The sequence below is a fragment of the Eleutherodactylus coqui genome, chromosome 8 (assembly GCF_035609145.1).
Source record: "Eleutherodactylus coqui strain aEleCoq1 chromosome 8, aEleCoq1.hap1, whole genome shotgun sequence".
Classification (NCBI taxonomy): domain Eukaryota; kingdom Metazoa; phylum Chordata; class Amphibia; order Anura; family Eleutherodactylidae; genus Eleutherodactylus; species Eleutherodactylus coqui.
In genome coordinates, this window is record NC_089844.1 from 89,464,999 (window position 1) to 89,469,821 (window position 4,823).

General features: G+C 43.8%; 2 non-coding genes across 2 annotated transcripts; both read left to right on the top strand.

Annotated features, from left to right (window-relative positions):
* The first annotated feature begins 584 nt into the window (after window positions 1-584).
* TRNAG-GCC (transfer RNA glycine (anticodon GCC)) lies at window positions 585-655 on the top strand. Its single transcript has one exon. It is a non-coding gene; the product is annotated as a tRNA-Gly (tRNA).
* Window positions 656-1,034: 379 nt separating this feature from the next.
* On the top strand, window positions 1,035-1,106 carry TRNAA-CGC (transfer RNA alanine (anticodon CGC)). The gene has a single exon. It is a non-coding gene; the product is annotated as a tRNA-Ala (tRNA).
* The last annotated feature ends 3,717 nt before the right edge of the window (window positions 1,107-4,823 follow it).

A 4,823-nucleotide genomic window follows, 5' to 3' on the forward strand; every position in this document is an offset into this window, starting at 1 on the left:
CTCTATTCTTTCTCATCCATACTAATATCACGCGAGAATCACACGAGTCAAAACAAAATCATTGAAATCAATGGTTTTGTCTCATCAGGTTTAGCGGGCGGGATTTTCACACTCGCAAAAAGTATCAAAAATCCCAGTCATGTGTTCACGCCCCGCCATGCGCTATTTCCCTCAGAGAATTGAACAAGAATAGGACATGCGGCAGTTATTCGTTACTCAGACTATTCGTCCATCAAATTAAAGGCTCCTTGTCTGATTTTCATAATGCTCCAAAAATCAGAAGGAAATATCGTCCGTGTGAATGTACCCTTAAATGTATTATTTTTGTCCTAAAATCGGCCAAGAATAGGATACGCCGTGATTTTTTTTCCCCCATGAACGCTAGTGTGAAGAAAACCATTTAAAATGATATCCTTTATTTGCGTCCGGACTGATATTTGGTCTGTAAATCAGAAAAAAAATAGTTGGTGTGAGTAAACCCTGTAAAGACAGGGAGGACTCTGCTAAATAGACTCGACTACAGTTCAATGCCCTCTGCTGTGTTTCGATAGTATATGACAACAGACACAGAGCTCTACAAGTAAGCATTGGTGGTTCAGTGGTAGAATTCTCGCCTGCCACGCGGGAGGCCCGGGTTCGATTCCCGGCCAATGCAGCTACATTTTATTTTTTTTGTACTCTATGCAGAACAATACTGTTACCTTAAATTTGAGTCCCGCAGAAGAGCTCAGATTAATACTAATCTATTCTGAGGGCATTATGTAAAACGATACTAATTACTACTCAGTTTTATTACGTTCTGGATTTTCAAATATATTGTTACTTTTTCTCTAATTCTGTACCTTCCTGTATCACCTGCAGCAGTTCTATCCAGATGCAAAACTGAGAAAGGGTTAATCTCATCACAGTATAAGTGCATATCGACTTGTGTTATCTGTACATCGATGGAAACTAACAGAGGAGGGGAGGAGAAGAGTTGCAGGGAGCCGAGGACTTCTTTCCTAAGCAGAGAACACGACTGACGCAGGCAGCTGGGGGATGTAGCTCAGTGGTAGAGCGCGCGCTTCGCATGTGTGAGGTCCCGGGTTCAATCCCCGGCATCTCCAGCGTTTTATTTTTCGTTCCAGTATTTGTCTTCTAAATCTGTAAATACAAAATCATGCACGATTTACAGGCTGAGATGTGTTTTGCTTTTCTATTTGGTATTTTTGTATTCTGTAAAACTGACTCTTTAAAAAGGGCCTACAACCATTTTTTCCTTTAAAAAAAAAAAAAAAAAAGGCTATAAAAATAATATTGAAAGCTGCTGTTTATTGAAAAATCTGTGAAAAAATAATGATCAAAATTCATGATAAGTGCTGTATTACTACTTTGAACGCCTATCTTTTATGCAGCATTAGCGATATCTTTAGGCTCTAAGGCCGATTTCACACTGCGTTTTCTTTTTTAAACCTCCCATGTTTCTCTATGGAGCCTCCATTTAATTGCATCGCAAAGCACCAACTTGCGATTTTCGTGTGATATAATACGTTTTTAACATTAGAAAGTCTTATTGACTTTTGCGCTCAAAAATCACAGGAACAAAGATGCGATTTTGCCGCTATTTTCTCGTGGCAAAATCGCAATCGCCAGTGTGAAGGAGCCCTAAGTGCATAGTCAAACAGCTGAGATTCTCAGGCGCATCTTGCATCCAAGGCCTGGAGACAGCGGCCATTGCATGTCTAATTCTGGTCCGTCAATGGGTGCAGAATAGAACTAAGATTGCCACCTTTTGTCATTGATAAATACTGGCCAAGGTAAAAGGGGCGTGATTTAGGAGTGTGGTTAGGGGCGTGGCTATCACATCATATGGTTTACCTTTGTTATTACCGTAGCCCCAGTAGTAATAGTGTCCCCTCTCAGTGGCCCCAAAGTAATGGTGCCCCCTTTAGTGGCCCCAGTATATTAGGAACCTCTTTAGTAGCTCCAGTAGCAATACATTTTCTTTTAGTGGCCCCAGTAGTAATACGGCCTCCTTACATGGCCCTAGTAGTAATGGGGCCCCCTTTAGTGGCCTTAGTAGTTTTAGTTCCACCTTTAGTGGGTCCAGTAGTAATACGGCCTCCTTCAGCAGCCTCAGTAGCATTAGGGCCTCCTTCAGTGGCCCCAGTAGTAATAAGGATCCTTTTAGTGGCCCCAGTAGTTTTAGTGCCCCCTTTAATGACTCCGATAGTATTATGGCCTCTTTTAGTGTCCCCAGCAGTATTAAGGCTCTTTTTAGTAGGCCCAGCAGTAAATGTAACCCCTCTATGTGCCATGCCCACGCCTGAATCTCTGGTCAGGCAACAACCATATCATCAGGCCTATAACTAACTCTAAAGTTCCAGTGAGGATGCCGCTGCAGCGCTCACAGAGGATCTTCACTCCTCCCCTGGCATCTGTATCCCTGCACGCACTGTGCGCAGCACAGACACTTTGGGGGGAGGATCTTCTGTAAGTTTTGCAGCAGTGTCTTGACCAGAACTTCAGAGTGAGTTATAGCTCTTGATGACAGGGTTATTATCATAACAGGTAATTATTTTTTATTTTTTATAGCACAGATGCTGATTTATGATGTTTATCACTTGTATCACTGATCAGCACTCAGGGGCAGCAGGGCACAAGTGGTGAGACTGGGAAAAGTGAGCAGTGCTGCTGATCTGTGGTGTGTATCACTAGTATCACTGAAGAGCACTCAGTGGCAGCAGGGAGCACAGATGCTGATCTGTGGTGTATATCACTGATCAGCACTCAGAGGCAGTAGGGCACACAGATGCTGGTCTGTAGTGTGCATCACTTGTATCACTGATCAGCACTCAGTGGCAGCAGGGAGCACAGATGCTGGTCTGTGGTGTGCATCACTTGTATCACTGATCAGCACTCAGTGGCAGCAGGGAGCACAGATGCTGATCTGTGGTGTATATCACTGATCAGCACTCAGAGGCAGTAGGGCACACAGATGCTGGTCTGTAGTGTGCATCACTTGTATCACTGATCAGCACTCAGTGGCAGCAGGGTGCACAAATGCTGATCTGTGGTGTATATCACTGATCAGCACTCAGAGGCAGTAGGGCACACAGATGCTGGTCTGTGGTGTGCATCACTTGTATCACTGATCAGCACTCAGTGGCAGCAGGGTGCACAAATGCTGATCTGTGGTGTATATCACTGATCAGCACTCAGAGGCAGTAGGGCACACAGATGCTGGTCTGTGGTGTGCATCACTTGTATCACTGATCAGCACTCAGTGGCAGCAGGGTGCACAAATGCTGATCTGTGATGTGCATCACTTGTATCACTGATCAGCACTCAGGGGCAGCAAGGCTCAAGTGGTTAGACTGGGAAAAGTGAGCAGTGATGCTGATCTGTGGTGTGTAGCACTAGTATCACTGATCAGCACTCAGTAGCAGCAGGGAGCACAGATGCTGATCTGTGGTGTATATCACTGATCAGCACTCAGAGGCAGTAGGGCACACAGATGCTGGTCTGTAGTGTGCATCACTTGTATCACTGATCAGCACTCAGTGGCAGCAGGGTGCACAAATGCTGATCTATGATGTGTATCACTTGTATCACTGATCAGCACTCAGGGGCAGCAGGGCACAAGTGGTGAGACTGGGAAAAGTGAGCAGTGCTGCTGATCTGTGGTGTGTATCACTAGTATCACTGATCAGCACTCAGTGGCAGTAGGACGCAAAGATGCTGATCTGTGGTGCGCATCACTTGTATCACTGATCAGCACTCGGCGGCAGCAGGGCATAAGTGGTGACACTGGGAAAAGTGAGCAAAGTTGTTGATTAGTGATGTGCCTCACCAATCAGCACTTGGACAGCAGTACACAGACAGGTGGGTAGTGTGGGGAGCAGTGATGGGCAGAGGAAGCCAATCAGGAGTGGAACTGGCAGATATTAAAGAGCATCTGCACTCCAAAAAGAACCGATGATAAGCAGCAATTAATCATTGATCAGTGCTCAGGACTATGCAGGCGGCACTTGGGGACAAACAGGGACAGTGAAAAGAGTTGGAAAAGGGGCAGATGGTAAAAGTCTTGCTACAGCTACAACAATTAATCACAGATGAAATCACTGGTTTAAGTAGTTATCTTTAAACTGACTTATCACCTATCCACCCACAAATTGTTCTCTATGGGAATTCGCTTGTGCCAACTTCCTTGGCTGGCAGAGTGGGAACAGGGAACAGGGAAAGTATGAAAAGTACATCCCCGGACTTCTCAGAACCTGCCCTATGAGCCTCATAGCTTAATTTGTGGTGCTCATAAGTCGTGACTAGTTTCTTATAAAGTGGCACATGTATAACCTGCCAGATCTGCATTGGCATAAAGGAATGACACTATTCTGATCTCAGATCTCCATATACACATTCATAAATCAATTATAAATATAGGGACATCTAAGCCCCTCCACAACTCTTAAAAAAAACATATGACATAGGTACATGACATATGACATTGATACATGTGCTCCAAAATTTATCTCAAAATGTCCCATTATCTGCATATATATATATATATATATATATATATATATTCACCAATTCTAATTAATTAGGGGCTATAGCTGGAAATGCCATTTTAAGGAGAGCTCTTTCTGCTTGACTTTTTGGTGTCACTTGTGACATTTCTCCATAAAGACTGTAATACTGTAAAGTACTAATTAACTGCAGCCTCTGAAACATCCATAAACCCACATGTTGGCTTTTTTTTCCCTGAATTAAGTAAAAATGATTGGTCACTGTTACTTATCAGAACTAGTAGTTCTACAAGTTTCATCACCCTTAAAGGGCGA